Genomic DNA, 12465 nt, shown 5'->3' with positions numbered 1-12465 from the left:
GTTATAAAACATGTATAAGATCATCATATCAATATGCAAATGAATATGCAAAATGTTTCCCTTACAGCTACAATGAAATATCAGCCATGGTCACTGTGGGCTCTGGAGAGTTTAGCACTGCTTTTAGATAAAAGATGTTTATTCCAGTTCTGCTGCTGCTGGCAGCTTCATCCTGTGAGTTTCACTTCAGTAATGAACTCAGCGCTGCTAGCAGCTTCATCCTATGAGTTTCACTTCAGTAATGAACTCAGAGCTGCTAGTAAATTACTGCAGTTATAACCTACTGTACATACATTTTTACTGAAATTGTGACATCTCTTTTTTTCAGATGTGGAATGTGCAGTAGAGCTCACTCAGGACACCTCAGTGATGTTAAAGCCTGGAGATTCTTTAATGAATGAATGAATCAGCCTTTATTTGTCACATATACATTACAGCACAGTGAAATTCTTTCTTCGCATATCCCATCCTTGGAGGTTGGGGTCAGAGCGCAGGGTCAGCCATGATACGGCGCCCCTGGAGCAGAGAGGGTTAAGGGCCTTGCTCAAGGGCCCAACAGTGGCAACTTGGCGGTGCTGGGGCTTGAACCCCTGATCTTCCGGTCAACGACCCAGAGCCTTAACTTGAGCCACCACTGCCCCACCCTCAGCTGTAAAGTATCCAGTTACTCAGTTACTGATAACAGCTACACTACAGCTTGGATTCGACAACCTGCAGGGAAAACTCTGGAATGGATAAACTACATTTGGGGGGGTGGAGACATATATCATAAAGAGTCTCTCAAAAGCAAGTTCAGTATTTCTAAAGATGCCTCCAGCAGCACGGTGACTCTGAGAGGACAGAACATGCAGACTGAAGACACAGCTGTGTATTACTGTGCACGGAGACCACACTGATGCATTTCCTTAAGTGTCATTACAAAAACACACGTGTACTGTAATCATACACTGAGCTCATATTTTCATAATCTATTTGTACTAAAAAACACTAAGACTGAAAAAACATTTTCTCACCAGTTCACAATTAAACAGCATTTACTTTTACTAAATTTACTAAATTTAACTTAGATTTTCACTCAACTAACTAAACACAAACTAATTTAAGCACCAAAGGACATTTTAATAAGTATGTGAATTTATTAACTTCACATATCTTTACAGTCTTAATTTTTTCTTCAAATGACTTCAGAGTTGGACACTGAGAGTGAAGAACAACCTCCATCATAAAGACATGGTTATAAAAGACTTAACCCTTGTATGGTGTTCATATTTTTGTTACTCAGCCAATGTTCGTGGGTCTGGTGGACTCTCTGAATTTTTTGGGTCTTTAATTTAACACAATCACACAATTTTATGTTAAAATACTCAACAGATGTTTACTTTATCCCAATTACAAGCAATATAAACAACATATATGGTTAATATTTGCCCTTTCCCTTTGTTAGATCACATTAATGAAATACATTGCTGCTTGTTTTTATTTTGGTTTTTTAATAAAATGTAATTAAAAAAAAGGAATATCAATTATAAACAGGATATGACAAAACAATTCAACAAATTTACAAATGAAGCAAGGTTTTTCATAACTATTGATTCTTATTTATTTGAAGTTCATTAGAACTGTAACCCATTCAGGTCAGTTAACACAACATTAGCTGAATACAGTAACCATGTCAGTCTAGACAACACATCAGCCCCATTGAACACATTGCCTTTTCATACCATCCTATACAACACATGAGGGGCAGAGTTTTACTGTGTGTGTTGCATATACACTTTTTGCACTTGATGCATGCATATTGTGTTATTCTGTCCATCTTGGGTCCACACACTTCACAGCGCTTCTTTTTGTTGTTTGCTGGCTGCACCCTAGAACGCTGAAAAGATCAGGAACACCTAACATTAACACCTCACAATTGCAAGGCATGTGTGTTAGCATCACACACACACACACACTTCAGGCTCTGCTGATGGTGGTTCTGTAGATTGGGTGGATGGGGCACCAGCATTCTTCTCCTGAATCCTCCTTATGATGGCTGCAGATGCTGGGGTTCTTGGAACATGTTGTCTTCTCTGGATTTGAGGTCTCACCTTTCTCACCAAAATTGCCTTTCCCAGTTCCTCAAAAAAGAGGCGTCTCCTCTGGAGCTTCCATCTGTTCCACTCTGGGTTCAGCGCCATCAAGTTGCCAAAACCATTGTACGCTGAGATGTCCAATATGTCAAAGAATATCACCAGTGGCCAGCATAGGGTCCTCCGTTTGCAGCTGTAGGCAGTCACCAGCTTGCCCATGTTGTCCACCCCACCTTTTGTGGCATTATAATCCATGATGATCTCTGGTTTTTGATGCTCCTGGCCACAGATTCTCCCATCCCTGTGCAGCACACTTATGAGTACCACATTCTTGCCTTTCGTTGGAACATAGGATACCAGGGATGTGTCAGACGTGTACAGTTGACAGGCTTGGTCTTTGTCAGCAGTTGGTGATGGGTGATCAGACTTGTTTTTTCGTATCGTTCCCACCATGGTCAGCTTCCTCTTTAGGAGTTCCTGTTCCAGTTTGAGCAATGTAAAAAATTGTCGCATGTGATGTTGTGTCCACTGAGTCATGTCCAGGACAACTCTCATTCCTTGACTCTTCTCAGCGGCTTCTCCATCAGGTTTCCCTGTGTAGATTTGTTGAAGTTCCAAGCATATGAGGAAGTGGCATCACAGGCAGCCCAGATCTTTACACCATATTTTGCAGGTTTAGATGGTATATACTGCCTAAAAGGGGCAACAGCCCCAAAATGGCATCAGCTGCTCATCACTTGTGACATTAGGCACACACACACACACACACACACACACACATAGAAACAGCAGGCCCAGACAGGAGGAGGACAGTGTACGTACACAGGACCAATTTCCACACATTTATTAGCCCCGGGTCCAGTGGACCCAAACATCCCGTATATAATATAAATGTGTAGGGGGGGTGTACAGTGTGTGGTCATTGAAAATGTGTTCTGATATATGTTCTTCACAAAAAATGACCCAAGGCCAATGAGTTTGAGTTTGAAAAAATAATTAATCGTATCATTTTTCTTTTGATAAATAATGAAAACGGGTCCCACAGACCCGACCAGCATACAAGGGTTCTGACCACTGATTCATTTGCTTGAACACTGGTGCTATCACCAAGATCCCCTTTACCATACAATTGCATAGCTATTATTTTTAAGGCAATTACTTTTTTAAAATTTATGTACATGTGTGTCTACACACCTTCACAGATGACAGTTAGCTGTTTGCCCTCAAAAATGTCAGCTCACGTAACAAGTTATGGACTTCTAAGTATTTATTTACTGAAGTCAGATGCAAAGTTGTATGCTTTGTTTGTGAAATACAGATTGCTGTTTTAATAAATTACAGTTTGAGTTACCACTATGCAACTAAACATGCAGAAAAACACGAGAACTTGACTGATGCAGAGCAGCGACAGTGCGGTCAGTTAAAGGGCGGCCATAATCTAGCCCATTTGCCATCATCTAAACCCTGTTTGCTATAATTTTCTGGATACAGAAATCTTCATGTAGTTTGATTAATCATCTAAAAAATGTGTGTTTTAAACCAAACTGTTTTTATAAATATCAAATTTGATTTTAAGATGATTTTAAGGGGAGAGGATGACATGTTATACTGATGATTTAAACAATCTGAAATCTCTAAACACTTGTGAAACCCTGATTACATTCTACACCAAATACCACAAAATTCAGACTTAAATATAATATAGTTGACCTATACAGTGAGCAGCATGTGGTTGTGGATTGAACACCTCCATAGTGGTCATGGACACTCCCTATTCAAATAGAGTCGTGTATAAACAGCATGTTCTTGGCTGCTCTAGTTTCCAGTGAGCTCTGTGATAGATAACACTCCCATACACTTTAAATCTGGGTGAAGCAGAACTCAGAGAAGGATGATTTTAGGACAGTGTATTTTATTGGTACTGATTTCATGTAAGTTTATGTTTTTTCATATGAAGGTTATTAGTATTCTAATCATTATAACATAACATTACCTAGTTCTACTCTTCTCTTCCAGATTCTTATGGACAGTCCCTGACCTCCTCTGCTTCTGTAGTAAAGAGACCTGGAGAGTCGGTCACTCTGTCCTGTACTGTCTCTGGATTCTCAATGAGCAGCTACACCATGCACTGGATCCGTCTGAAACCAGGACAAGGACTGGAGTGGATCGGATACATTGACAGTGGCACTAGCACTGCATTCGCTCAGTCACTGCAGGGCCAGTTCTCCATCACTAAATACACCAGTAAAAACATGCTGAACCTAGAAGTGAAGAGTCTGAAAGCTGAAGACACGGCAGTTTATTACTGTGCACGAGAGTCACACTGACACAACAGACTCCAGAGCTGTACAAAAACTTACACAAGCACGTCCTCATGAGCTGTAAATATTCCCTCAGCAGGAAGCTGCACCCCAGAGACATTTATTATAAACATCCATTCACACTCAGCACTCAGATCTTTCTCTCTATTCCAATCTTTTTTTTTAGCAGTTATTAATATTAATAAAAATAATCCCCATTGTAATCTATCACATTTACATGGACAATGCTCTAGGACAATGATTCTGATGACTAGTTGTGACTATATACTGTACTATTCATGCTTTTATTCCTCCTATTTGTGATACCAGCTGCAGGAACACTACAGGTCAGTGGTTAATTTCCTGAATTTAGAAACACAGAGTCTGTTCAGCAGCACAGAACCTGACAAGAGATCACATGAAATGTACATGTTTTCTGTAGCATCATTACTACAAACTCCTAAATATAAAAATCATCTGTAGGGGGCAGCAGCACACTTGTTTTCAAGAAGGACTCCTGAAACTATGAAATCTAACAGCTGAAGGATGTTTATGCAAATTCACCCTATTATATAAAAAATCAGCCTCTTGCTCACCTGAAGTTTGTGTCACATGACTGAATCAAAGATCTTTATCATGGAGCTGAGGGTCACTCAGTACCAGTGGCGGACTGTCAGGGCCAGCAAACAGCAGTGATCTGAATCACTGACTTGCATGTTAATATATTTAATATATTTTTCCATGAATGTGTATTAAATTATTCCCAATAGTCTATTCTCTACATTTCATAGCTTTTCTCTTGGTTGCGCTGCTTCCAGTAGTGTATATTTATGATAAGAGTATTTATCCAATCATATTTCAGCCAGTGGCTGACATCATGTGTTGCCCAGCTCTAAGGCCTTCAGAATCAATAGTGCAGGCGCCCGTAGATTAAAATGAGTGGCAATGAAACTGCTCCATTAACCAATCAGATTTCGAGTTGGCGTCACGGGGTCATCTAGCAGGCATACGATTACGTCAGCAATTTCATGTCTTGTGATTGGATAATTGGAGTAGTCAGAGGCGGCGAACCACATAAACTAAATAAAATATATATATTTTATCTCACAATGGCTGACAGAGGAGAAGAAATCGATTTGGTCACGGACATCCTTACAAATGCATTTTCAAGGCGGACATTTTAAGAAAATCCTTTTGATTCTTCAAAATAGTTGGTAAGCTTTTTCAGGAACCATTTATGCTTTTGGGTTTTCTTTTTTTCTGGGTTTTCAGTTTGCCTTCATTCCAGATCCCCGGGGTGGACTGTGGTTTTGTTTTTTTTTGCTGCAGTGAAAGGAAACTTGTGAGACTGAATTGTGTTAATGTGTTTTTTTTGCTATATGTAATGTAATTTTATTCATGTTCTCTACAAGAGCCTGTGACACAGCGCACTGTTATACAGTGTTTCTATATTCACTGTGTCTCATTTCAGATGCTGCGTCCTCCGGAGATTGCAGTTTGCTGCATACGGCATCAAGAATGACTTTTTTGAGAAAAGTAACCCTAATAAAATTGACTATTCCTTGTGAGGTGTGAAATACTGTAGACTAATTTCTTTTTTACTTTGTTATTTAATAGTTGATTAGTATCTATAGTGATGCTATGAAGGTGGATTAATTCAGTTAGGACACCAGTGAAGGCCTAGGTCTGAAATGCACGGCCCGCCACTGTTTATATCAATGTTGTGCATGAAAGGGTTAAGAATTCTCTCCAATTCTGCATTATCCTCAGAGGGAATTTGGGGCATTTTAATGGTATTAAAAAAAGAATCAAGTTCAGAACAGTTATAATCAATTTCAGACGAATACAGGGCTGTATAGAATTGTTCAAAGACCGAAATGATTTCCAACTCATCCTTGGTGATCCTGCCATCATCCCTACGAATAGATGTTATAGTATTTGTAGTTAAGTACTGTCTTATTTGTTGAGCAAGAATTTTCCCACATTTGTCCGAAAGTTTCTATAATTTAGAGCGAGATTGGAGCAAAAGTCTTTCTGTCTGTTCAGATGTTATTAGATCACTCTCTGTCTGTAGCTTTGTTCTTTCCTTAAAAATGTCAGGTGAGGGCTTAATTGCACATTTCAAGTCTAATTGTTTAATTTGATTAAAAGATCATTTAGTTGATGGTTTCTTTTTTTCCCCTCTCCCTCGATGAAAATGAGATTATTTCCCCCATAATATAGCCTTTTAAAGACTCCCAAAGTGGATATGAACGATGCACTGGGGAAAAAAAGAGAACTGCTTATGGCTTGGATATAAGAAACGTCAGAGATCAGGAAATGTATATGTCTCAAAAAAGTATTAATAGACATGGCGGATTTAGTTATTTTGTAGGGCAGGGACATTCGAAGGTCCAAATATGAATTTTAATCAATGTCCAAGTTCTGGAAGATTCAAGATTCAAGAAGCTTTATTGTCATTTCAACCACATATAGCTGACGCAGTACATAGTGAAATGAAACAACGTTTCTCCAGGACCTGGTGCTACATAAACATACAACAACAAAGTTCAACATAAAAACAACACCACAGAGCTAGGACAGAAGATTGTCATTAGCCACGTAAAGTCCACAGTGTGCAGCTAGGTGCAAACAGAGCATAGACAAGACAGTGCAAAAGACAATAAATACAAGAAAGACAACACAAAAGAACACAGGACACTTAGCGCCGAAAAGAAAGAAAAGAACGTGTACTGGAATGTAAGTGAAATAAGATAAGATGAAGTGAAATAAAAAAGAAAAAAAAAAGTATTGTACAAAAAAAATTGTGCAAAAATACACAGCAGCGGTTGAGGTAGTGCAAATAGAAATAAACATAAATATAACTATAGCAGCGGATGACAGGTTGAGGTAGTGCAATAAGTGTGAACAATATAAATTGTGTGTGTGCGTGTGTGTGCGTCCACACAGTCAAGAGAGAGTATGTGTGTATCTGTGTGTGAGAGAGACAGAGAGTTGATATACAGTTCGGTCCTGAGTGAGAGTGTGTGTGAGAGTGTAGGACAGTTCAGTCCAGGGTGTTGAGGAGCCTGATGGCTTGAGGAAAGAAACTGTTACACAGTCTGGTTGTGAGGGCCCGAATGCTCCGGTACCTCTTTCCAGATGGCAGGAGGGTGAAGAGTGTGTGTGAGGGGTGTGTGGGGTGTGTAAGAGTGTTTGTGAGGGGTGTGTGGGGTCAGCCACAATGCTGTTGGCTTTGTGGATGCAGCGTGCGGTGTAAATGTCCATGATAGAGGGGAGAGAGACTCCGATGATCTTCTCAGCTGTCCTCACTATCCGCTGAAGGGTCTTGCGATCCGAGACGGTGCAGTTCCCAAACCAGGCAGTGATGCAGCTGCTCAGGACGCTCTCGATGGTCCGTCTGTAGAACAAAGTCGGGATGGGGGAAGGGAGATGGGCTTTCCTCAGCCTCCTCAGGAAGTAGAGGCGCTGCTGGGCTTTCTTGGTGATGGAGCTGGTGTTGAGTGACCAGGTGAAGTTCTCCGCCAGATGGACACCAAGGAATTTGGTGCTCTTGATGATCTTCACAGAGGATCCGTCGATGAACAGCGGAGAATGGTCACTCTGTGCTCTCCTGAAGTCAACAACCATCTCTTTGGTCTTGTCGACGTTCAGGGAGAGGTTGTTGGTTCTGCACCAGGCTGTTAGATGTTGCACCTCCTCTCTGTATGCTGACTTGTTGTTCTTGCTGATGAGACCCACCACGGTCGTGTCATCAGCGAACTTGACGATGTGGTTGGAGCTGTGCATTGCTGCACAGTCGTGAGTCAGCAGAGTGAATAGCAATGGACTGAGCACACAGCCCTGAGGAGCTCCAGTGTTCAGTGTGGTGGTGCTGGAGATACTGCTCCCGATCCGGACTGACTGAGGTCTCCCAGTCAGGAAATCCAGGATCCAGTTGCAGAGAGAGGTGTTCAGGCCCAGGAGACTCAGCTTTTAACAATTGGTTATCATAAAACTTGGTTTTAAAAAGCAAGCATGCATAACAAATCAACACTATTATTGAAAAAAGTGACTTTTGCATTCAAAATACATTAATAACAAATGGCAAAACAAATAATTTAAAGTGTTCAAGAGGCAGGCTAAAAATAACATAATAGAGAGCAGTCTAATGTGAGAAAAGGCTCTGTCTGTCTTCCATCAGCTGCCTAAACCATGGCACAAAAGGAGTGGTTGCTAGACGGGGACACTGGCCTAAATGTTAATTAGTCAAGCTGCTGCAGTATGAGTTCTTCACAACATTCATTACTGAGAATACAGACTCGCACTGATAGGTCGACCCAGAGTTCAGTCTGCAGAGATGCCATGCTTGCCCATGGGAAGATGCTCTTGTTTCTTTTGACAACTCCTCAACATTCTTGACCAGGAATGGAGATGGAATGCAGAGCAGCACTAGTCTGCCTACACTGAAGCCCTCAAAGCGCTCCCTGAAATTTTCAGCTAGCTTCTCCAAAAAGGAAAGATGGTGATGATGGTGATTGCCATTAGTCTGCTGGAGAAGAGTTGGAAAGTGGATATGTGGCCATGTGATGTCACTCTTAAAGATCTCCAGCCGCCTTTCAGAGGAGAGTCCTGCTGCCATCAGATCACACACTGTGTTGCCTTTGCCCTGGAGCCTCTGATTCAGTTCATTTAGCTGAGATGTTATGTCCACTAAAAAGGCCACAAGCTCTATGCTATCATCATTCCTCAGAAAATCCAAGTAATGGCTGGCTTTGACAAATCCATGTCCAAATCTTTCCTGATGACCCTAACCTCTCCAAGACTCTTCCCTTACTCAGCCACCTGACATTGTTATGGAGGAGTAAGTCATCATAAGCAGCATTTACCTGGTAAGAGAAAAAATAAATAAATAAATAAACAAACAAACAAAGAAATAAATACGAGATCTTTTGTGTTGCAGAAATATTCATAAAGTGAACACAAACACCTTGTAAATGCTGTAAATGTAAATGGTTTAAGTCTGTTGAAAGTAGATTTTGATGACAACTGTTAATACTTCCAAATGCATATAATAACATTTTCTCCTACATTTTATTGACAATTGAAAATGATTATATGCATAAAAATTCATAATGTCTGTGTTTTGTTTCGTAGTGGCGTGTGACATTTCCACTCTTCACAACTCCAACTGTCTCATTACAAATCAAACAGAATGGTTTTGTGTTGGATTTGGGCAAAATGAATGCATACCTCTCTGTCCAATTACCTTTGAAAACTCTATTTTCTTCACCAACTTTTCTTTTCCTGGAAACTGACATCCTCACCCATCCAATCGCTCACTGTGGTGAAGTGTCACCCGATTACGTCAAACGTCATACACACACTAGATGTCATGACAACAATGTCAAAAACAAAACTTTTAATATCTTGCCTTCGCTTTCATTTTGGAACATCTTTAAAAAGACATTAAAAAACTAAACAGATGATTTACAAGTCTGACATGCGTTTATCAAAGTAGGAAATCCACACTTTTATTCACCAGAGTCCAGACTTTGAGAAGTGATGTAGGGTGTTTTTGAAGACTGATCCATAGTGGGGTGGAGCACACAGTTAAAATCCCCTCCTGGGATTAGTTTAGGTGAAGTCAAATTGGAAAAACTAGTTAAGAATTTTTTTATAAATAATACATAGTCCCTATTAGGGACATAAATATTGTCTAATATCAGGGGAACATTATATAATGAACCTGTTGCTATTACAAATCTACCCCCCCCTCCCCACCCCCCCTATCTTTTGGACATTACTTACACAGAATGGTGTGTTTTCTCTTATAAGAATCACAGTCCCTCTGGATCTCTGTACATTTGCCCCACCCAAGATTTTTGTAGTTTATAATGATCAGCTGGTATTGAACACACCTTAAATACTGTACCAGATGATGGTAGCTATGTAGAAACTAATGAATTATTACTGTTTAATGTTTACAAAATAAACAGTTTAATTGTAGTGTGTGTGTGTGTGTTTAATTTCAGAGAAAAAATAATAATTATATTTATTTGGACATTTATCAAAAGAAAATTAATACTTAAAAATATCCAACAGAAAACAATATAATAAAATCTACTTATTTAATTCACAACAGGAAATTCTACAGACATTTAAGATTTACTTCATATGTGGATGAAAGTGATGTTTCTGTCTGTAAAAACTTGACTACTTAATTAGTTTAATTAAATAGAACTTATGACTTAAATATAATTAAGTATTTTTTTTTTATTTTATTTTTTTTTTATTGAGGTTCATTTGAAAAGGGACCATGTACAATTATAAACATAAATGTGTCCATTTAATGCACCGAATTTAGCCAAAAGGCTAATTTTCATCCGAAAAGATCTAGTAGATCTTAAAAAATCTGCAGAGCGGAGGTGCACAAAAACACAAAGTATGGGAGGGGCCAAACCATTTAGAATTTTATATACCATACACAAATTTGTAAAAAGTCTAAAATTATCGAAACTCAAAAAATTATATTTCTCCAAAACCCTACAGTGGTGATACTGGTTAGGCTTTTTGTCCAAAGTTTTTAAAGTCTGTTTATAAAGAGATCTTAAAGGTTTAATAACTGTTTCTCCTGCTTGACCCCAACATGTCGCACAATATGACAAATGAGAAAAAATTGTAGCATGCATGAGAGTCGTAGCTACGTCAGTGGGAAGACATTGTCTAATTTGTCTGAAATTTATCAAGTTACATTTTATAGTCCTCACCATTTTCTTTACATGCTTTTTGAAACTAAGCTTTGAATCCAACGTTAAACCAAGATAATTAAACTCTGACAATTTTCTCCATTTATAGAGATCTACATATCTACAATACTTGATATCTTCATGAAGGTTATGTTTAGTGGTAAGTACATTTTACTTGATACTCCTAAGTGAGTTGTACTTGTTATTCCAGCAGAAATATTTACTTAAAAAGTGCTAGTGCACATCGCTATGAGGATTTTTTTCAAGTAAACCCTAAAAGGTTTTTGTTAAGTGTATGAACAGGGTACTGTGATTAGTAATTAGTAATTAGTAATGCTCTAAATTCCCCAGTCTACCTTATCCCACTGATTCTTAAGATGTTTTATAAACATACTTAACATGATTTGTAGGTTTATTATTATTTATATATTGTATTCGACTTTAACACTTTTGCTCATTATTGAAGACAATATGAAATATGTTCAAATTTGAACATATTCAAATGAGATAAATGTATACTATAGATGTATATTCTCTCCTGTGGGTTGGACATTTAAAATATCCATATTTTTTAACCTATAATACAAGATCAAGTTCATTTCTGGCTATTACTCATTTGCTGGATTGAACGGTTGCCACACATGAATACAAAAACGACAGAAAAATCATCCTAGGCCAAAAATGAAAATGAAAGGTGCAGTCGTATATGAAATATGATTGTGCAATGGGATTTGACTATTGTTTACCAGCTCTTCTATGTGGAATTAAGTTACATTAAACGTGCAGCTATCTTTTTGGGAAGCTGAGCTCACTCTTGTTGTTTGAAATACACAATATTGCCAAAAGTTTTGGGACACCCCTTCAGATGATTGTCTTTAGGTGTTGTTTTTTAGTGGTTGGGCTCAGGCCTCTGAGAAATCTCACAGCTAAAATAATTAAGGAGATAAATCCTGTTGTAATTAAAACCAAGCTGTTAAGAGAAAAACTAAAAACAGCACGAGTTACAACATGATTTCATGAGGGTCGACCATATACTGCATATAAAACCTCCACTGGTTTCCAACAGAACGTCGACCCTTCCAACATGGCGGAGGAATTGACGTGTCTGTATACAAATCACAGCGGCGCCCTCTACTGCCTCCTGATATAAGTGAATAGGACAAGCTGTTATGACAGGAAAGTGTATTTATTAACCATTTATTATCAGATTTAATTGAAACATAATCATCATGCATTATAACCTTAATTAATGTTTATATAAAATATTAAGAATATAACGCGCCATGTTGATGTTTTTTGAAAGTCCCGCCCCTTTTGTGGTTTTCATTTAAAAGTCCAGAGCGCGTGCTTGCGTCATCTAGAAGG

Source organism: Hemibagrus wyckioides, linkage group LG02, assembly GCF_019097595.1.
Source record: "Hemibagrus wyckioides isolate EC202008001 linkage group LG02, SWU_Hwy_1.0, whole genome shotgun sequence".
NCBI lineage: Eukaryota > Metazoa > Chordata > Actinopteri > Siluriformes > Bagridae > Hemibagrus > Hemibagrus wyckioides.
The sequence above is the reverse complement of the archived record's forward strand: the minus strand, read 5'-3'. Positions refer to the sequence as shown.